This window comes from Aulonocara stuartgranti (assembly GCF_965226115.1).
Source record: "Aulonocara stuartgranti genome assembly, chromosome: 6".
Lineage (NCBI taxonomy): Eukaryota > Metazoa > Chordata > Actinopteri > Cichliformes > Cichlidae > Aulonocara > Aulonocara stuartgranti.
Genome location: NC_138944.1, coordinates 14,710,149 through 14,733,530, shown reverse-complemented (window position 1 = coordinate 14,733,530; position 23,382 = coordinate 14,710,149). Strand labels below are relative to the sequence as shown.

At 40.8% G+C, this 23,382-nt stretch overlaps 1 long non-coding RNA gene across 1 annotated transcript; it reads left to right on the top strand.

The window, feature by feature from the left end:
- Nucleotides 1-508: 508 nt before the first annotated feature.
- Nucleotides 509-22,107, top strand: LOC309709084. The gene is made up of 4 exons (XR_014277416.1): nt 509-741; nt 7,825-7,915; nt 12,468-12,518; nt 14,364-22,107. It is a non-coding gene; the product is annotated as an uncharacterized lncRNA (long non-coding RNA).
- Nucleotides 22,108-23,382: the final 1,275 nt, after the last annotated feature.

Sequence of the window (23,382 nt, the reverse complement as noted above, 5' to 3'; positions counted from 1 at the left end):
GTCAGCCTCAAGTGGCCATTTAAGGAACTTCAGTTTGGCCCTTCTTTGCTGGTTTAATTTCTTTCAGCCCTGGAGGTTTGTTTCCACTTGGTTTAATTGCACAGTTTGGATGAAGAAATCCAGACAGAGAAACTGAAAGTGGCTTTAATGATAACAAACGAAGCTGAAGTGCATAGTCGGTCCTGAAGATGAACCAGGAGATAATTTGGGAAATGAGGGGCAGGTGTGGAGCAGCTGATGATGAGGTGACTGGGGAAAACTTAGGCAGGCCGGCCGGGCAGGGCGGGTTGTTGGATAATAGATGTTACAGCAGCTGATATTACATGCTGCAGAAAAAGTTGGAGAATAACTGAAAAAAAAATCCAGTTGCATTTCATGGAAAATCAAGCAGTGCAGAAACATGAATCATGCACAACAAGTGCGCACACACACTGTAGCTTATATGTGCAGTGCAGGGCTGTTCTTCAATTCTGCAGCATATCATCTTTTCTAATCTGGGATTGACTAATCCTCCTGTGTTCCTGATCCAGGCAAGGGGAGAGACAAAGACCTGGTAACTGGGAAATGGTTTTCTCAGCTGTGCTTGAGGTTTACAGAATGGGTGGAATATTTTGAGGCTGCTTTCTCTGTGAATGCAGGGTGGTGGTGGTGGTGGACTCTTGGGACCATGTGCACCACCATCATGTTTCTCTCTACTCTGGCTTTTGTACTGCGCCAGCATTTCTTCAGCCGAAGTAAGACGTAAGTTATTAATTTTTTGTTCATCTGAGTTGATGGTTTTTGTCTTTGTTTGGAGCAGCAGTCATGCAGTACAAGTACGTTAATTTTGGTATAATAAATCTGCTACATCTTAAACTCATGTTTACCTGCACTGGAGATTTGACTTTGGTTTGACTACTGAAAACACGACTGAAAAAAAATTAATTCTTGAAGGTACAACAGGTGACTGAAGAAGTATTTTGGCAATCAAACTCTGTATTTTAGGATTCATTTAATTAATTTTTTTTCAATTTAACAATGTTTTTTTTCTACTTGTGGAGCTTAATATCACTTAATATCATTTAAGTGGACCTGTTTATACCACTGCTGTAATCTGCAGTGTTATAATATTATATGCCCATCATGGTCAAAGTAAGTGCTTGAATGTTTGGAAGCAATCCCCAAACATTCAATTTCAGATATATATCCTGATCCTGTGGGACTCCCAGATACAGGCGGACAAAATGGTGGTGGCTAACCAACCGGACATAGTGGTGGTAGACAAACAGAAGAAGACGGCCGTAGTGATCGATGTAGCGGTTCCGAATGACAGCAATATCAGGAAGAAGGAACACGAGAAGCTGGAGAAATACCAAGGGCTCAGAGAAGAGCTCGAGAGGATGTGGAGGGTGAAGGTAACGGTGGTCCCCGTGGTAATCGGAGCACTAGGTGCGGTGACTCCCAAGCTAGGCGAGTGGCTCCAGCAGATCCCGGGAACAACATCGGAGATCTCTGTCCAGAAGAGCGCAGTCCTGGGAACAGCTAAGATACTGCGCAGGACCCTCAAGCTCCCAGGCCTCTGGTAGAGGACCCGAGCTTGAAGGATAAACCGCCCGCAGGGGCGTGCTGGGTGTTTTTTTATATATTAGGGGTGCAACGATATTCGTATCGATATTGAACCGTTCGATACAGTGCTTTCGGTTCGGTACGCATATGTATCGAACAATACAAAATTTGTAATTTATTTTATCAACTTTCCTTCTGACGATGCTGTCTGTGTTGAGCGCTCAGTGAATCTGCGTTCGACTACTCCGCCTAGGGTCGACAGTGCAGCCTAGGCGGAGTAGTCCAACGCAGATTCACTGAGCGCTCAACACAGACAGCATCGTCAGAAGGAAGAGCGCAGGGCAAGCTAGCGAGACAGAAGTTAAGCTCTCCTTACAACATGGACCTCCCCCACCCTCATTCAGATCTGGCGTTTGGAATTATTTTGGTTTTCATGTGACGTATGAAACAATTTGCCGTGTTGTGGCTTTAAGGTCATTTCAACGAGATTAACCTGAAAGCACTAGTGGGAACACAACGAATATGACTGCACATTTACGCCGACATCATCCTAGTGCAAAGACAAGTGGAAGCAGAAAAAAAACAAGCAAGCATGCTACTAACTTTAGCCGAGTCATTTAGACAGCTGTTTAATATGCTGCTGAGAATATAGCCCAGAAGAAGCGGATAGTATAGCTTTTATTTTGGAAAGAGACATTTCTCTGTAATAAACTCTCTTTTCCAAAGATGAGTGATTCCTCAATCAGATACAGGGCTCGCAAAATTTTTTCCAGTCGGGCTACCAAAATCTCTCTCTGCCCTGCCCGTCGGGCTATCGCAGGAAGGAAAAATATATGTCAATGCTTTTGCATTCTTTCGGAAATGTAGCTGGGTAATGATGTCATTGGCATCGGTGAGCCACTGTCAATATGTGACATATTGAAGTCGCGTTTGAATTTGCGCTTGTTTTTTTGCTTTCACTTTGCAATCGCGCGAACTGTGTATAGAGAGCGACAGCACTGATCTGTGAGTGATGATAATTTGCGCACTAATTCCTCTGACATCGTCTTATTAATCGTTAGCTTACTATGCAAACATGACAAGTGAAATCTCCCGCAGCAAGCTTAAACATGTGAGAGGTTGATCGCAGAGAATCGCTGAGCTTATGTGAGTACGTGTGTAAAAGCAGCAGGATTTATATTTGACTACGATGACCTTCACAGACAGATATATATTTCAGTTCTGCTGAGCCAAATAAGACAGGTCAGGGTGAAGAAGTGACAGCCAAAGAAAAGCTTACCACAAAACGGAGAAGTTATGACAAATCAGACTATAAGGCAAAAAGAAAGTGCAGCTTTATGGTTTCATGGACAAAAGAATTTCTGTGGCTGCAATATGACGAGCTAAATAACCAGGGCTGCACATAAGTGGTCCGCAGGTGCGCATTCGCTGTCAAAATCAAAAACACGCACAAGGGTTAGGGTTAAATTTAAAAACTGTACTTTTGAGTTATATATAATTATATATTTATAATTTTAATAAATGCCAAATTAAAAAGGCATGAACATTTTTTTTGTATCGAAAAAATATCGAACCGTGACACCAAAGTATCGAACCGAACCGAACCGTGAATTTTGTGTATCGTTGCACCCCTAATAAATAAATATATATTATTATTATTATTATTATTATTATTATTATTATTATTATTATTATTATTATTATTATTATTATTTATTTATTTTATTTATTTTTTTTACTCCTGGTTCAATATGATGTCAGAGTGAGTGGATATCCCCAATATGGTGATCTCAAGCACATGGCTTTATCTGTGAACACAACAGCTCTGCCCACCTGCTCTTCACACCTTTTTACAAGGGGAAGCCAATCATCAGTAAGTTGCCTTTGAGTGGGACGAGCTAACACAGCAGCAGCAAATGGAGAATGAACTGAAGAGGCTCACCAAGGTTCAGCAGTTTATAGAATGGAAGAATATAAACACAAAGCTGAGTGACAGCTTAATATACTGCCTTTAAAGTGATGCTCATTAACAGTCAAATTCATTCTTAAATGCTCCAGAAAATAATGTTTAATCGTTTATGCAAATGTAGAGTATAAGATTTTGTTCATGTATTCATTGTAGTCGTTAGTGGTATTTACACCAATTTTTTGTTGCCCTTTCACAGAGACAAAGGCATACACACACATATTTGTGATGCAGTTTTAATGACTGTAAGTGCGCATTTGCTGTCACTAACATGCTTCTTGGTTTAAATCCTGACTTCTGGTTTATTTTCAGCACTCTCTAGGAAACCATCCCTTCTAAGTAGTGATCTAATGGGAAAAAAAAGCACAAAATGTCTTTACTCTCTGACCTTGCTCAACAATACAATCATAAGCATCATGCGACTTCTATGTGATCCCATATCTCAGAATCTTTGAGAATCAGGTAACTTTTTAAAAAGCAATGGAATATATTTTGCTTTCATCACCTGCCCTCGATGAGAAGGGGTCTTTTTTTAGGATTCATTGCTTCAGATGTGCTCATTCTCAGGTTGGCACATACTGATTTGTCCACACGGTTATGTATAATGTGGTGCGGCACCTCGGTTGAAGATTTATGCCTACTGCCAGAGTATGAGAAAGCACGGACAGCAACGTGAGTTCTTCTTGCCTTCAAATGTGCAGTCCCTGGGCTTGGTCTGTCTCTGTATCTTTACCTCATAATGATGTTCATCACTTACAGATGAACATAGCAATTATTTAGTGTGAACAACAGTTCAGTTTAGGACTTGTTCAGAGGTGACTGTGTGCTGGAAAACAAGCAATGATTACTGTGAAATGTTGTTGACTTTCACCATTAGTCAGCTTCATAGTGGTTTCTTTCACTGAAGGGAATTTCTGAGAACTGGATGCTATTTATAGCTAGAAAGAAGTAAAAGCTGACTGGAAATACCAAAATTATGGTGAGAGCTGCTAAAAGACTACTAACCAAAAGACTACAATTGCAAAGATAATCTCATCCATAATTCAGTAACACATTATGTATAGATTCAGGATCTATACATGATAGTTGTTGTTGTTGTTGTTGTTGTTGTTGTTGTTGTTGTTGTTGTTTTTTTACTCTATATTAATGTATCTAGATCCATATATTTATTTGTCTGTATCTATATTTATCTAGACTTTCGGGTTTATCTAATTTTACTGAGCAGAATTTGCGTGTTTGGAGATGTTGGTTCAAGCATTTGAAATTACTGCCAATGAAAATTGGAAAATAAATAAAAATCTGTTTCTGCTAACTCCGCTATCATAGGCTTGCTAGCTCCAACCACAACTTTATTGACATTTGCACCATGAACACATCACAGTAATAGGAAGGAAGAAGGACGTGTTGAGACTTTAAGCTGTGGGATGTCATTATTCTCTTGAGACGGCATCTCCATGTCACCACTACAATCAATGCCAGGCTGCACATGAAAAATCACCTCATTTAACATTACCAGGCATTGACCTGCCAATCAGATTCAAGTTCTGTTAACTGGAAGTACCTGAATGTCATTTGGGGTTGTTCAGGCACGCTTTAATCACTGTGTTCTAGTTTAAGAGGGTTACTGCTGTGCTTCCCATCACCCTCAGTCACGTCAGATTGCTTTGCACTTCCTGAGCCTGGTTCTGCTTAAGATCTCTTCCTGTTAGAAATGAGTTTTTCCTCCCCACTGCTGTCATGTGCTTGCTCATATGGGGTTGCTGGGTATCTCTCTGTAAGACATATATTTTTTAAAAGTACCTTGAGCTCCCTTTTGTTGAGGACTGGTGCTACATATATTAAAACTGATCTGAAATGTGGCCTCCTGACTATTAACACCAGTCAGAGTTCTAAATACAGTCTCATAATAACGCAGATATTATCTCAAGTATGATATCTGAATAGGAGTTTAATATGAGCCTGTTAATATATCCTGTGATGGATTTAGGCCTTTTTCTGAGGAGCACTATTTTGCTCAGTAATTGCCTTGGATTTAAACTGTCAGTTTTCTCAGTAATGCCGGCACATCCAGTAATACGCATCCTTTTGTTCTGGCGTTAAATAAATACAGAACAAACACCCCAATTACACCGTACTCTATTTCCTGTGAGGTTAAATTGAATGTGGGTTAATGGAAAAGGTTTTCTAAGTTTTGAGAGCTGATTTTTAAATGAATTGGTAATTATATGAAACAAATTCACACAAGCTAAAAAATTCCTATGATACAATATTAAACATACTGCCACTGAGACGTGTATCGATCCATTTTCACACAAACATACCTATATCCAGAGTTTATGCACATTTCACATCATGCCAGTACCAAACCAAACTCCCTTTTGTAGAGTCTGTTTGATTTGTACATTTTCACACACTTTTAATTGAACCCATTATGCTAATTTACAAAAGAATATTTTTTGTTCTTGCACTCTACTAAACATTTGCAATAGTTGCAGTTCAAAATTATCTATATCTTGTTTCAAGGTGGTACACTGTTCCTTAGTCTTAAACAGACTGTTATCCCCCTGCTCTCTTATCATAAGCCAACTTTCTTCTGATTGGCTGCACCATGCAAACAGAAGGTTTTAACAGCAGGTGATAGAGCCTTATGGATTATTTTCTGGTTCTCTGATGCTTTGTTGATTATTATTATTATTATAAATCTATGTTTCAGTTATTCATGGTGAGGTATTAGTGCTTAGGTTGTCTCGTGCTTAGTATAGGTTTAGTTCAGTGTCAAGTCTGCGTCTCTGTTTCTTGTTTCCTGTTTTATTGTGACGGTTTGTCTCATGTCAGCGTGTCTAGCTTTGCTCCCCCTGTCTCGTTAGCCCTAATCTCTCCCAGCTGTGTCTCCCTCCTTTTTCCCATCCTTGATGACTTCCTCAGTGTATTTAAGCCCCGTGTTTCTTTGTGTCAGTGTCGCGTCGTACCTTCAGAGTTGCCTGTGTTTCTGTGCTCAGTGTCATTGTTCAGTTCACGTTTTGTTCATCGCTAGCAATAAAGCGGAGGTTTTTCAGTTGCAATTCAGTCTCAGAGTCCTGCGTTTGGATCCTTGTCTCCGCCTGCCCGCACACCGAGCCCTGACAGAAACAGTGGACCGCCATGTCTAATACACATTTACTGTGATACTCAGTTGGTCAAAAACATTTTATTTAGAGCAATCTGAAGCCAGAGCTTTTAGCTCATAGAGAATATTTGTACTTTCATCCACCATAGTTACTATTATGTCACAGAAAATAAACAAAAGCATAATATGTTCACTTTGATCAGCTGTTTCTACCCAATGATCTGCAAAGAAGATTGAATCAAAGGGTTGTGAGCCTCAGCGTAAGATTGTTTCTCATAGAAGTTCATGTTGGAATTTGAGGTCTGCTTAGGGAAAATGAAGACAATGAGCCCAAAGTGTAAAGCCATCTTACCCTAACCCTAAGAATTATAGTTTTGCAGTATAATTCATTGTTATATTTAACCATTTTAGGCTTTTTGGGGACCATTTTCATCCGAGGTTGGGGGTTTTGGCACCGTAGACCTGATATGTGAGAATTTGATACTGGTTAGCCTGTAAAACATCCTTTGTATGGCATATAAGCCATATTATGATGGGTTATGTTATATCAGCATAATATATTCTCTGTGCTGTTCACATCAATAGCTTCTGCTCCTGCTGCTCCTTATCCGCTCGATCCAGCAGCATCATCACCCAAACCATATACAATGTTTTGGTGGTGCGAGCACATCTGAAGCAGCCTGTTTCCTGCTGTGGGAGAAGGAGGGGGGGGAGGGAAGTGATCTATGTTTTCTAAAACAATCCAAAGTTAGTTGTGAAAATTTCCTATGAAGACCCTAATAGCTGTTTTCCAAGTGTAATGCACTGATTTTGTCCTCGAAGGGATTGAACAGTCATCATTAGGGTGTTGAGCGTGTTTTCTGCGTGGTCTCTGAGCAATTCCTTCAGTTAACAACGCGTCTTTAAAAACTGCAGCAAAACCATGGTTGTTGTTCCAGAAACTTATTGTGCAGAGAAAATTACATCAAAGCGGGAACATTTCACTTCCCATTTAGGTTCGCATCATAAAAGATCCTTCTCATTATAAGAAAACAAACAAGTGCAAGCTGACCAGCAAAACAGAACTTTTTTTTTTCTTCTTCCCAGAATGCTGATCTTATACCTCCATTATCTCATCACTTATCACCTTCACAAGTACTTTTTTCATTGCCGTATCCTCTCTCTGACCCCCCTGTCCCCCACTCTCCCACTCCCTCTTCCTTCACAGCTTTCCAAAAGGCTCGCGGGAGAAGGAGTCACCATCGGTGGAGAGCAAAGACACTGACAAGTGACACTCACTTAATGGACATCCAACTCAGGTAAGCATTAATGGATTTTGGTGCCACAGATCATTTCCATTAAATAATCACAGATAAAAGCTTCTGTTGTGGCATTTATCGGTGAACCCTTTTGTAAAACAACTTTTTGATGTAAGAAGCACAACTTCTTTTCAGAAAGTGCTGTTTTCCTGTTTTGTTTTGTTTTTCTCTCCGATTCACCTGCACCAGTAGTCTTAGTTTGCTCATATAGTTTTTACTACTTTTGATATTGTTCCTGGGCAGACATCTAATTAGTGAGTTAAGGCTTGAATGGTGATTCTAAATTGGTTAATTTGAGAATGGTTGCCTTTCCCTCTGTGTTAGCCTTTATTTCAGCCACCAATTCATATTCATATTCCTGTCAAAAATATTTTGAGGAACATCCAGCTCCTATATTCAGTGCCCTGTTTGTTTAAATGTGTTTTATTTGTCCATAGCTTCCAGTATGAATAGTTTGAATGTTCAGACGCAATAGGAGCATGCTGGAAAGGTGAGACCTGCATTATTCTGCAAAACCCTCATACCGCACCCCAGCCTCCTCTAATGATCACAGCCCAAAGCCAGCTGAAGCATCTTCCATTATTTAGAAACGCTGCACTGAAAGGCAATCTATCATTAAAAGATGTGCATTCTCTCAGCTTTTGTTGGACTGATAATGGGACCGTAACAAGGCAGCACCTTATAACGTCCAAAAACAATGACTACCACCGACAGTTTGGCTCTGTGTTAACAGAGATCAGTTTCCAGACTCGTGTTACACTTTGTGAAAACTGTGTTGGCCCTTTTGAGGAGCTGGTTGTGGTCAGTGCTGTGATCCAGCACACTGCGTGGAGGCGACATCATGGCTAAGAGAGGAGACAGCAGGGCAGCCGATGCATTGTTTCCAGGGCACTGGAGGGATCTGAGCGAGTGGAGCATAGAGAAGAGACAAAGCCACAGAGTAAGACTGTTTTTCCACAAGCTGTCCTGAGCATGTTCTAGTCTTGTTTTCTAGGTACAGAACAAACTGAGAGCATCTGCACATTGCTGACTACTGCCAGCACAGTCAATACTCAGTAATTTAGACGGCATGCTCTCTATTTTGGTCAATTCAATAACACACTGATTATCGATCAGAAGATCAGTCAGTGTCACTGCTCCTTTATTATGTCTGCAAATTATATGAATAATTTGCATATGGCTTTTCTCGTGCTGCTTCTTTCAAGGATACAGCAGTTAATGAATTTAAGGCTCATCATCACAAGTACTAATGCATTGAGCTTGTTAGTGTTTGTCAGATTGAACTGACTAAGCTAACCATTACAAACCATCATGAGACAGGTTAGTTTTACTAATATTTTTTACATTATACATGCTTCCCTTAGGCAATATTATTAGAAAACACTGTGTATACATTTTTATTGCTATGCAGATTTTACCCAGCGTTATCTATCTATTAAGCCCAATGACAAAAATCAACTAGTTAACCTAGAGGAATGTCTTAAAGAAATAAAGGCCTGGATGACTTCTAATAGAGGGTTACCCTATAGAGGGTTCTCTTCATTTATTACCTGTTAAATCTACAATTTTAATTTTATTTTAAATCCTGAAAAATCTGGCTCTGTCATAACTTAAAGATCTTATAATACCTTACTATTCTACTTCATTAAAGCCTGCAGAAGGTTTCTTCCATGTTAGTTTTTTCTTCCTACTGTTGGCTAGTGCTTGCTCATAGGAGGGTGTTTGATTGTTGCATTTTATTTTTAATATTGAAGGGTCTTTATCTTGCAATATAAAGCACTTTGAGTCAACTGATGTTGTGAATTAGCACTTTATGAATAAAATTGAGGAGAATTTGATCTTACTGATGAGGCCTTGTTGCAGTAGTAATTCTGGTTAGTTACAACAGGAACTGCAGGTTCAGACATTCGGTTTGAGTGCTTGACGGACGAGAAAATGGCTGAATGCTCCAAATCAAAATATTGTAGTTCTGTGGATAGCAAACCCACCTGAACCAGTGAAGGAGAACAGGATAGTTTGGATGTATCCATAGATTAGGTATGCCATATCTGAAAAATAACTCGTAACAAAAACTGTTTCTCAGAATAAACGACTCTCTCATTTTCATCCTGGTAGTTTCCATCATTTATATTCCTTAAAATCTGCAAAGCTTGTGACTTTTTGGTAACTTGTTACTGTCCTTGATGAGTAAGGCATTACACAGGCCAACCTACTTGCTATAAAAAATTTTTTAAAGCCTTCCCTTCATGTACATTGGGTAAAAGCCAGACTTCAGAAGTGTTTGTTTTCTACAGAACCAGTAAAAATGTGGGAGAAAAGAGTCTTTCAACACACATTCGTTCACTTGGTGATGAAGAATGGTGTCAATTATATCAGTACAAATCTGCCATAGGTGTTTAACTGGTGACATTTAAGGCCATAGCATATAATTCTCATCTTTTTCATACTCATCTATTCGTTCAGTTGGCCCATGTGCCCTTTTGGCATTGTTAGATTTAAAGACATCACTTCAAATAGGATAAAAATGTTTCACCATAGGTGAACACTCAGAATAACTGTGTACTGTTTTTCATGGACCCTTTCCTCCAAAAGCATAAAATGGACACAAAACATGTCCAGCAAATCACCTGACAGCAGGAGTCAAGTGCTCAAGATCGTCCTTTAAATGATGTCTTGTCTATACATGCTTATATATATATATGTTTACCAATACAGGATAAAACACTGCCTTACAATCAGGCAAGTTCTTAAAGCCCACCTACATTTTTTGTGTTTTTTGACTGAGCTGATATTAAAAAATGTACCAATTAAAGTATTAATTAGTTTGGTTAATGAAGCTGTGAACACAAGTAAATTACCTCACAGTGACCATGAAGCAGAACTGCACCATGCTGTGCTCACAGCAAATATTAAGAGAGACGAGGACGAATCAGCCCATCGGCACAGATCTGTCTCCAGCTGTGTGTGAACTTTTAATTTAAGTGGAAATTAAATACCTTAACCCCTTTCACCCGGGAGGCTGTGTCAATTATAAAAGCACCATTTTTCCCAAGTTGCCATGGGCGACTCATTCACTAAACTACTACCGATGACAAAGATTCTGCTTCAACGAATTGAGTACAGCTGCAGTGCTGACACATTGGTATTACAGACTCTAATTTATCCTTTTTATTTATAAAAGTCACTGGTCATGGCCGGTCTGAGTATTTCTGCTGGGTTTTTTGCACATATCCTTGTCTGGGGTTTGCAGAGAATGATCTGAAATTAGAAACTTTTCAGTTCTCAGGGTGAGAATACTTTGATGCAAGAAGTCAAAGGAGTAACCAGACTACTTCAAGCTAAAGACAACAGTAACTCATTAGAATCACAGTTTGCAGAAGAGCATCTCTGAACTTGCACAGCCTCACTAAAACTGGAACACTGTTAAAATGTTGGCTGGTCTAATGAGACTCAATTTCTGCTGCAACACTCAAATTGTAGGGTCGGAATTTGCCTTCAACAACATGAAAGCAGGGATCCATCCTGCCCTGTGTCAAAAGTTTAGGCTGGTGGTGTAATGTTTTGTGGCACACTTTGGGCCTCTTTGCACCAACTGGACATAAGTTATGCCTATCTGAGTGTTGTTGATGACCAGGTCCATCACTTTATGACAACAGTTGACTCATGGCTGCTTCCAGCAGGACAACGTATCAAATCACGAAGCTCAAATTCTCTCAAACTGGTTTCTTGAACATCACAATGAGCTTACTGCACTCAAATGGCCTCCACAGCCACCAGATCTGAGTTCAGCACAGCACCTTTGGGATGTGGTGAAACAGGAGTTTCACATCATGGATGTGCAGCCAACAAATCTGCAATGATTGTGTGATGTTGTCACGTCAACATGGACCAAAAACTCTGAATATTTCCAGCATCTTGTTGAGTCTGTGTTACAAAGAATTAACACCCCTCTGAAGGAAACAAAACGGGGTCCAGTCTGGTGTTATATATACTGTATAAAAGAATAGTAATGATGCATAAATCAGACTTTCTTCCTGATGACCAACTAAAACAACAATTACTTAAAAAAAATAACTAATGAGTAACTTTGTGTCCCTCGTTGTAAAGGTTTACTCCAAATCAATGAGACAAGAGACAAAAACCAGAAAACATTTGTAATTGCTGAAAAACTGTGCTTATGCTGGACCTCCTTACACACTTAACATGACCTTGAGACAAATGTAGAGCATCTTCAAACAGAAAACGTGTCCTGTAAAGTGAGGTATGTTGTTTAAATTGGTTACACTGAAGGCTGCCTTTTCCATCTAAACTGAAGCAGACCACCTGTGTGCATTAGAGGTGCAGTAAGGTTGCTGCCTCCCGGAGCCTCTTTAATATTTTATCAACCAAAATGTGAAAGCTCTCTGTATGCTCAGATCTGTGTCTGCTGTGATCAAAAGGCGCATGAGCCAATTTCGTTTGCAACATCTTTCTTTAAATGATGAAATACTTCATTTTGTTGCTTTCCCTGTGTCCCCTTTGACAACCCGCACCCACCTCCTGCTCCACACAGAGCTGGGTTTTAGATGTGGAAGCTGTGCTCAGGTCCATGGAAAGACAGCTGGTAAGTTGATCCAAGTCTGTTTTAATAAACGTTAATAGATATTACTATATAATAAATCTAAATCAAAATGGTAAACTCCTAAAAAATTTTAATTTAGGGCATCGTCTGAAGTTTTTCTTTCTTGCATGCTTTTCTCACTTTTGGTTCAAACCTCTCCGTGTGAAGTTTTGTTTGTTTGTTAGCTAAACTGGTGTTTCTAAACTGTTGGTAGGTGTGGATATAATTGTGAATGGATGGTAATAAACTCCAGAAAATGTAGGTGGAATTGGGTCAGGAGAAACTGCCCTGCAGCAGGAGGCATTTTACATCAGTTATATTCTGATTGCTGCCTCTCACTACAGTGTATGGATTATTTGCATCGAGTGTGCATTCAGGCATCACGCAGGTTAGAGGCCATTTAATGACCAATCTATTCCAACTGCAGAGCCTATTTGTATTCCCACAGCACATCCATCGAGGCTGCAGTGCCAGTCGCGGTCACGGATGCATAAGAGAAGCAGTCTGAGCGAAACCAAGCCTGAAAATGTCCTTTAGTACACCAGCGGTCCCCAACCCCCGGGCCTCGGAACGGTACCGGGCCGCGAGAGTTGAGGCTCAGGTGTGAAATGTATGGTTTTCAGGGTTTTTAGCGTTATTTTGTTATCGTTAACTCTGTTTTCCTGGGTCTTTTCACGCGTGTTATGAATAAATCTTCCTTTTTTCGGTACCGGTACTAGTTTTATTTTGTTGTATTTATCCGCGACACATTAAAGGCCGGTCCGTGAAAATATTGTCGGGCATAAACTGGTCCGTGGCGCAAAAAAGGTTGGGGACCGCTGCATTACACCGTAAATGGACTGAATCTGTGAATCGAATTGGATATTTAGATCTGGATTTATTTGTGATATTTTCTTGAAAACTCCAAGACAACATCTCCCAACATTACAAATTCAGTTTCACATGTCTTTGTGAAAGGGGGCAGAATGTCACAGCTGTTAGTGCTGTCACTCTGCAGCAAGATGGTTCTTGCTTTTAGTGATGTGTCGGTCGCGAACGAAATGGCTCTTAGAGCCGGATCTTTGACGTGAACGACGCGAGCCGGCTCCTTATCGCGAGCCGTGGGGGTTTTTTTTCCCAAAAAAAGCAACAAAAAACCTGAAGAGCCAGTTCGGAGCTGAAAAGAGCCGGCTCTTTTTAGTGAGTCGAGCCAAAAGAGCCGGTTCTCTAAAAAGAGCCGGAAATCCCATCACTACTTGTTTTGAACCTCCTGGTCAGATAGATGGAGACTCCAAATACATGTCCAAGGAAGTGTTTCTTAGGTTAGCTACTTTATTCCAAGTTGGCCTTAGGTATGGATGTTAGCAGCTGTTGAGCTGCTGAATCTATCCCAAACCCCTAATATTACCATATATCTTGTGAGAAAAAGGATCGATCAGTGATAATAGAACTTGCTCTTATGTAGCGCTGTTCTACCTTACCGGATGTGGGGTATGTTTAACATTTACACTCCAATAAATGACGAGAAACTCAGGGGTCTTGCCCAAGGGTAATTTGGCATGTAGACTCATGGATTAAATCACCAAGATGACCTGCTCTACCTCCTGAATCACAGCCAGGAGGTAGAGCAGGTCAAGGACATCGTTCAGATTCTGGTTGACTTTATCACTTTGAAGTTGGGCAAACCTTCAGCTCTGGTAAATTTTCCAAAACTTTGAGTAACCTGCTAACAAACTGAACCAGTCATACAGTCTCCTCAGCAGAAGTAACGACTGTGTATTTTCAGTTGTGTTTAAATGTTTTTTTCAAATGTATACCCTAATGTTGGCAGTGAAGCATCAAACTAAAGTTTCTTCTTTTTTTCCTCAGAATTCTCTTTTGGAGAAATGTCCTCAGTCGAAATGTGGAAACAGCCCAGTGGGTCCTCTATCTCCTTTAAGCCACAGCAGGTCTCGCTCCAGTCAACAAGCTGATCCGTAAAGTCAACTTTAGATGCTTTTCAACTTTCTGAGCAAAACAAATCCCATATTTTTGCCCCAAACAGTCACTTGGAGTAGACAGACTTTGAGCACTTCTTGTTGCCGGTTTTCCTTTATTCCAGCAACAAAGAGCCCACAGAAGTGTACGCTCTGTGCCACGAGCACCAAACCTGCTGTGATTGGCAGCTTTGTTGGAGGGGTTTTTTTTGGCTTGCTAAAATCCCTGTGCAACAATCTCACCTCTTAAGTAGTTGTTTGACATTACAGGGAGGAAAGCAATTTCACACCCGGTTGTATCATTACTCAACTGTTCCATAAGCGATGAAAACCTGACGGTCTCTGGAATGACTGAAAAACTTTCTGTCATTACCGAGCTGCCAGACCAGAAATAAACAAGTGTTTTCTGTGATGTACACGCACAGCCTGCTGCATCTTTATTTGAAGGGAAATCCACACCCACACTCCCAGCAGCACAAAAAAATTAAAGCTCCCTGGCTTATTCGTTTCTATAATTGAGCCTTTTGCTCTGCACATGGATTCACAAGCATGTCGAATTACGAATAAATCATATAGCGTGACAATGGGCCCCCTATGCACAGGATCTTGGCAATTAATACTGTTTTTCATCTTTTTATGGGCTGCATCATTTCCCTTGCCGACAAATGAGATCTTATTTCCTGCCTGATTACATAAGTGATTGGATCCTTATTGATATTAAGGTTGTGCGCTGCCCCAGAGATACCAGTGTGCGTTTAATGATACGTTCCAGTGGGAGCGACAGACCGCTAAGTTATTTTCGAAAAGGGACCAAAACCGCCTCTGTGGCGGGAATATGGCCGACTGTTATGCATCTACTCTATTAAGAACTCCATTATTGTGAATATCCCTGTTTGTCACTCTGACAACTGTGTACAACAAATCCCTCCGGCTGAAGTACTCCACTGGCAGAAGCCCGGGGAACTAATGAGCCTAATATGTCCCCAGGAACGTCGCCTCTGCCAAGTGTGCACTCTAAATCCTCCTGTGTAATCAAGGCGGTGCAGGACATGGATATCTGCAGATAGTGGCAGTAGTACTTCCATATCTCACTGTTGTCTCCTGCCCTGATGAGTCTGTCTGACTCAAATTACTAGGTGAAAGCGGGGTTTTTGTGCTGCCGGTAACGTGGAGTAGCTCGGGTAATGACTATGGTCTTCCTGAACACTCTGGTAGACCATGGGAGATAATCTAATGAAGGGGAGAGAGCCATGGTTCATAATTGCCTGAGAGAGAAGCTGGAAGAAAGGTACACATGGAGACTCAAACCTGTTTTTCCTGCGCGCTCCAAACTCAGATGCTGCTGCAAAAGCAGGAGAGGAATCAAGAGATGCTGATGATAGTCGTGCATGTTAAGGACACAGAGCATTTAAGCAATCAGACCTGTTCAGAGTCGTTCTGCACTGATACTGTTTTAAGTGTTAATGTTTTAGCTGATTTTGAAATGGGATGTTACAGCCTGCTGCTGCAGACTCTTGGAGTTTGAGGTGAGGACCCAAACGCAGACAAAACGAGGTGTGGAAACAAACTTAAATTTGTGAACCTTTTTAGGTTTTACACTAAGACACAAAATAACGAAAAAAACAGAATGTAACCCAAACCTGTAACATAAACTGGGAAAACTACTAAGAACCTAAGAAACCATGAATCCTGGACACACAAGGAGAGGTGCGCAGACAACCTGATGATGAACACAGGGAAACTCACGCAATAAATGCACATGAGGGTGACGAGGGAAGTGGAAACACACGAGGAACGCAGCTGGGATGAATAGGCCTAATGACACAAGAGGAAGCAAAACTGAACACGAGATAAGAGACCATCAAAATAAAACAGGAATCGCGCAGACTAAGACACACAGACTTGACACTGGGACCGGGAAAGAACAGGAGAACATGGAAACGGAGGGAGATGAAGGGCTGGGGAGACATGACATGAAACATGGGAACAGAAAAGCGAGCGGAGACACGGAGGGAGACACAGACATAACGAACATATACATACACATCAACAAGAAAACATGGATCATAATTCTAATTAAACTTACAACCTAACCAGGTCTAAACTCTATGCAAACTGTAAACACTAGAAGTTAAACATTTCCCCAAAATAGCAAAAAGGGATCAAAAATACAAAATGCACTCAAAATGCTGAGTCAACGGCCCAGCACGCTGACATCGGAGAGGTTATAAAGACTGATGGTTGTGTTTCGTATTCACGTCGGTTGTCCTGTTTCACTAATTTGTGCCTCCTCCTGTGTGTGACCTGGAAATCAATCTCAGTACACCATGTTGTTAGACGTGTCTCAGCTCCTAAAAATACATCTGCAGGTCGGAGCGGAGCAGCGGCTTCGCTAGAAGAACGATAACGGAGGATACACACGTGTATCCTTTTACAGAAGGATTTTCTGTCGATTACTGTTTCTATGTATTTTTAATTTAATTAAAATTGTCCATAAATATAAAAAAGACATTAAAGGGTTGACTTAATGATGTGTTTCGGATAATTGTCCTGGCACATAACCTGACTGAGCTTGAACTTCAGGGCATGAGCTGATGGAGAGACGTCCTCCTTCAGGTCTTTCTGGTAGAGAGAATTGATGTTTCCATCAGTTACAGTAAGTCGTCCTGAAGCAGCAAAGCAACCCCAGACCATCACATTACCACCACCATGTTTGACTGTTGGTCTTTGTTGTTGTTGTTTTTTAAATGAAATGCTGTGTTAATTTATAACACGTGTAACAACACTCAAAACATCCAAAAAAGTTCATCCTTTGTCTCATCAGTCCACTGAATATTTTCTGAAAAGTCTTGAGGATCATCAAGATTGTAGAGATGTTCTTATCTTTCTCTCTTGCCAAATGTGAGACGAGTCTTGGTGTTCTTTTTGGTCAGCAGTGGTTTTCTCCTTGGATCTCCCATGGATGCTGTTTTTGCCCAGTCTCATGAACTCTGACCTTAACCAAGACAAGGAACAGAGTTCCTTAGACGTTGTTCTGGGTTCTGACCTCCTGGATCAGTCGTTGATCTCCTGTGAACATTCACCACTGTTCCAAGTTGTTTCCATTTGTGGATAATGGCTCTCACTTTGGTTCACTGGAGTCCCAAAGCCTTAAAAATGTCTTTGTAACCCTTTTCAGAATGATAGACGATAGATGTTTCTGTGGATCATGACATGCTCTGTTTATTTTTGAGATATTTTAGCCTGCTTCACTTTGTCAGACAGATTTTTATTTTGTGATTCAACAGGCCTGGCAGTAAGCCGGCCTAGGAATGGCCAGTGAAAGTGAACTCAGCCACAAAGAAATGTGGTTAATCGCAGTTACAATATTAATTAACTTTTTCCACAAAGGATAAACTTTGTCTTAAAAAAAATCAAATCAGCATTTAAAAACTGCATTTTACATTTAGTATGGTTATTCTTATCTAATATAAAAGTTTTTGGAAGATGTTATACGTGCAAGTGTGAAACATTTTCCACAGTTGTAACTTTAAAGCAAGGTGAGGAGGATCATTTTGTTAAATACCCCTTTTCCTCACCTCCTCTGCTCTGGGACTGCAATGTGAGGAGAGGAGTCATGGATGTGCAGTGGAAATGAGAAGGGGAGTGTGTCTATGGCTAACGTGTGGAGTGCAGCGGTTGAGATGCATTGTCCATAATATCGAGTAGTTTCTTAAACATCCTCCTATTCACCACAAGGTCAGACATCACAAAGATGGACTTTCACATCGATTCATCTGCTGCACAAAGAAGTTTAGTCTTAGACATGTTAGGCAGGACAAGTTTAGACACTTTTTTTCAAATAACAAGAACACGGCTGAGTGACAGTATCTAAACACCCAGCTCTATTTACCGTGGTCGAAAATGTTTGTATTTGGGAAGAATTCAACGGTTATGATGACGTTTTACTGGGAAACAAATGCAGTGACAGAAAGCAGTAGCTGTGCAAACCCACAGCAGGGCCTGGATGCTCCGGCTTCTTAACGTGACTTGTTAATTTTTCATGCGGGTGCTTACCTCCGGCAAACATGGCTGACGATGACCTCACTGCTCTTCATTTTCAATGGGTTCTCTAAAAACTGCATCTCATTGCTTCCTTAATAATAAAAAAAACCTCAAATTACAAGCCACCATTTCCTCTTTTTTGTGTTGTTGTTGTCGAGTGTCACAAGTCGAAGCAGGTGTCACATATTGCTACCATGGCAACATCAGTTTTTGGTCTTCAGTTAGCCTGAGAGTAAGGTGTCTATGAATTAATCGGTCTTTATTCTTGTGAGGCTGGCAAAATAACTGCAAATGTATGCAAAGAGGTATGCACCGAACGTTCGAACAGTTAAGAATGCAAACTGTAAGAAAAAGCAAAAAACCTTTGACATGTGGTGGATTACTGAATCAGTACATTACTTTTTTAGTGGGTTAAAAACTTTCTGGTTATTATTGACTGTTTGGTTGGTATAGGAGGCAAAATGAACGTGAATCTGCACTGGTATCAGGTGACAGTACCGCGAGGATGTGGCTGCAGTGGATAGATGCAGTTTTCACCTCACGTCCTCTTGTCCAGGCTGACCAAGGACATCGTTCATGCTTCTATTCAGATGATCCTAGGTTTTCCTTCTCTTTTTTTTTTCTTTTTCAGTTCAGTTTTGAACCTCTGAGCTAAAGTCGCTAAACTTTACCAGGTGATAGAAAACACTCTAAACCCACAAAAGGGCAAAGAAGACAAAACTGGATCCAAGAGAGAGAGAAAAAGCAGTAGGAAGAATTTTTCTTGTATCAAATATTTTTCTTCCTCTGTAGCATTCGTCACTCTTCTACCAGTTTATTTATCCATTGTTGTGATTGGGCAGATACTGCTAATGTTGCCCCTTTAATGCAAACATGCAGGTGAATACCTGGGTTACCTTAACAATATGCTGATATTGCTCCGTGCGACTGTTATCCTGAGTACTGATGATAGGTTAAGTGAATCCAGATTTAAAAAAAAAAAAAGTTTGGGTATGTTGAACCTGTCAGAGGTCAGGGCCTTGATGAGTGAAGACAGAACATTGTCTATAGCTTGTTCATTGGAAATGAGACACAGGTGGAAACAATTTAATGCTGGTGAAACTAATGAGACATTAGAAAACTGTATCGTAACATACAGACTAAACAGGGGAACACATATATAGCAGGGGCAAAATAACAAATGTAACAAAACAAGGGGCCATGACATGAGTTTGACTGCTCGGTCTGCCTACAGTCACAGGTATAGGGAAAAAACATGGATGGGTTTAAGCAGAAAAAGTACTCCTTCGGTTTTAGAAAAAGCTCTTTCCGCAGTCTTACTGCATGTTAAGAAGCCTGCATCTCCAGTTGTCTTCACAGGGGCATTCTCAGTGATTATGTGCCATCGTAGAGGATAATCCACTGCAATCAAAATGATGTCCACACAGAATAAAAGAAGAATCTCAAATAAAACAGCAGTGCAATTTTTTTCTTGCTCACATTTGCTCCTGTAATCCTCACCTGATAACCAGCCACAGGTGGAGACTGTAAAATAAAAGTCTGATCAAATGTCATTCAGACACAATTAGCACAGAACAGCAGCAATAACCGCCCTTCAAACTCTCATCGAAACACCTGCATGCAAACACTCTTTCGCTGTTCCTCTGGGGTTGTATAGGTTGTGGTTTTGTCACAGGGGGGTTTGAGTGGGATGGAGAGGTTATGAGAATAGCATGATGTCTGCTCAACCAGCATGCTTTCTTCTCTCAGCACCACCGAGGTACCACTTCAGACCATGAGGGGCAATATACAGGAGAGCTACTTCCAAAGGGTTGCATCTAAGCATCATGAGAGCTGACCCTGTGGCAGGAGGAAGAGAGGTGACAGGGAACCACAGCAGTGGGCTGGCTGCCTCATACTCATCAAAGCCAGAAAAAAGCAATATAGCCTGTTAAAGACTCAGACCACGAACAAAACTTTGCAAGAAATAATGAAAAACATGTAGCCTATAACCCTTAATAATATTTTAATGAAACTAACCAAAATCCCATAAACCACTGTCAAAGGCAGAGCTCCACACGACTGATTAAATCTACTTTTTGGAGCCCGTTTGTGGGATTTGCATCAGTAGTCGTGTTGAGGCTTGTGTCATAGATCATCCCAGTGGTTTCGGATGGTGTGAGGTCAGGGCTCTTCGTAAGCCACTCAGCTGTGTGTATGTGGGCATTGTCATGGTGACCTTCTTTAAACTGTGTCTAGAGAATATAACTATCTAAAAGCATTAAAATATTCTGTAGGCTAAAAATCTAAGGTTGAACACTGAAAATGGCGAAAATGTTTGCAGAGCTTCTGTCTTTGAATCACTCAGAATATCACCACAGTAAATGACTTTCTCAGAGCTATGGGAGTTTTCTCCTGCACCACGAAATCAGCGAATGCTTAGAAACAGGTAAATTTCCAAAAACATCAGGAGCGTGAGCTCTGATTCTGGAGACTCTGTCAGCAACGCACACACCACCCTAACCTGTGCCATAGGCAGTGTATGTCATGTGTGACAATCCATAAATTAAACATAAGTGAAAACCTAAGTCCACATATGACCCCAAATCTGATACAAAATGTGAATAAAAAATAAATCACGAGGCAGTTCACACTCTGGGCAGTATTTACTTTCAAGAGAATAGTTTGTATTTTGTGTGTATTTATTTTATTTGTCCTTTTTAAGAATAATTTTAGAAGTTTGTAGTGCAGTAAAAACAAGTGCAATGTGTTACACCCCGGCCTAGGCAACCGGAGTGCAACACGAAAAAAATAGAAATAAGGGAAAAAAAGGCCCCCAAGCTCACTGCTCTTAAGGAGGGCGAACTCATAAAAAAGACTAATACGGGCTTCCACAAAAATAATCCCAAAAAGAAAGTATCGACAACTATTGTCTTTAAAGCAAAATACGATATTTATTTACATCAAAACGCCAGGCGCCAAACTATTTACAACGGGGGGGAAGATCGCGACCATGACATACAGAAACACAGGGCTTAAATACATAGAAGGAGCAATTAGGGAATGGATCACAGGAGGGAAACACAGCTGGGGCAAATTAGACCTGACGAGACAAGGAAACGTAAACTGAACACACTAAGGTCGTGTCCAAATTCATGGGCTGCATCCTCCTGAGGCCGCATTTGTAGACCGATTACGTCACAGCGACGCGCCGAAGGCTGTCCAAATTCGTAGACTCCTCCGAATGTAGCCGACAAATGCGTCCTCCTTTTCCCCGAATTTTAAGGATGGGTTGGGTGTGTCCTTCGTGGCCTACCATATCCCAGAATTCATAGCGCGGCCCAGCCAAATTCCAGTTTCCAACAATGGCGGCCGCTACTAAGTTTTAAAATTACTCATACTAATCTTTCTGGGTCACAGAATAAACTTTTAACATACAGCGGGGAAAATAAGTATTTGACACATCAGCATTTTTATCAGTAAGGGGATTTCCAAGTGGACCATTGACACAACATTTCCACCAGATGTTGCCATCAAGCCAAATATTGACGTCATACAAACAAATCAGAACATATAAGTATACAAGTTAAACCACAATAAATAAAGTGAAATGACACAGGGAATAAGTATTGAATACATGGAGATAACAAGGGGCAAAATGACATAGAAAGCCAGGAGATCACCTGAAATCTGTCAGTATTGATAGAGAAATCCTGTCCCCTATCAGTACTAATTGATATCAGCTGCTTTAGTCCTAATTGATGGCCCATAAAGGCTCCTCATTACCCAGAAGGCACACAGGAAAGACTTCATGATGGGTAAAGGCAAAGAACTCTCTCAAGATCTTCGTAATCTTATCGTTGAAAAGCATTTTGATGGGAATGGTTATAGGTGCATTTCCAGAATGCTGAATGTTCCTGTGAGCACTGTGGGGGCCATTATCCGGAAATGGAAAGTGCATCAGTTCACCATAAACCTGCCACGATCAGGTGCTCCACGCAAGATCCCTGTCCGAGGAGTCCAAAGAATAATCAGGAGGGTTCTCCAAGAGCCAAGAACCACTCGGACAGAACTTCAGGAAGACCTTGCATCAGCAGGTACTGTTGTTTCAAAGAAAACTATAAGCAATGCACTGAACCGCCATGGCATCCATGCACGCTCACCACGCAAGACTCCATTGCTGAACAAAAAGCATGTCAAGGCTCGGTTAAAATTTGCGCAACAGCATTTGGAGAAGCCTGTGGATTATTGGACGACTATAGTATGGTCAGATGAAAGCAAAATTGAACTTTTTGGCAGTCATTCTACACACCATGTTTGGAGAAGAAATGGCACTGCTCACCACCCCAAGAACACCATACCAACAGTCAAGTTTGGGGGTGGAAGCATCATTTTTTGGGGCTGCTTTTCAGCAAGGGGTACTGGCAGACTTCATATTATTGAAGGCAGGATGAATGGAGAGATGTACCGGGACATTCTGGATAAAAATCTGCTGCCATCTACCAGGAAGCTAAAAATGAAAAGAGGGTGGACATTTCAGCAAGACAATGATCCCAAACACAAGGCCAAGGTAACAATGAAGTGGTTTCAAAGAAAGAAAATCAAGTTGCTTGAATGGCCCAGTCAATCACCTGACCTAAATCCCATAGAAAATCTATGGAGAGAACTGAAGATTAAAGTTCATAAAAGAGGCCCAAGGAACCTTCAAGATTTAAAGACCGTTTGTGTGGAAGAATGGGCCAGAATCACTCCTGAGCAATGCAGACGACTGGTCTATCCATACAAGAGGCGTCTAGAAGCTGTAATCACCAACAAAGGCTTTTCTACAAAGTATTGAATAAAGTGTGTTCAATACTTATTCCCTGTGTCATTTCACTTTATTTATTATG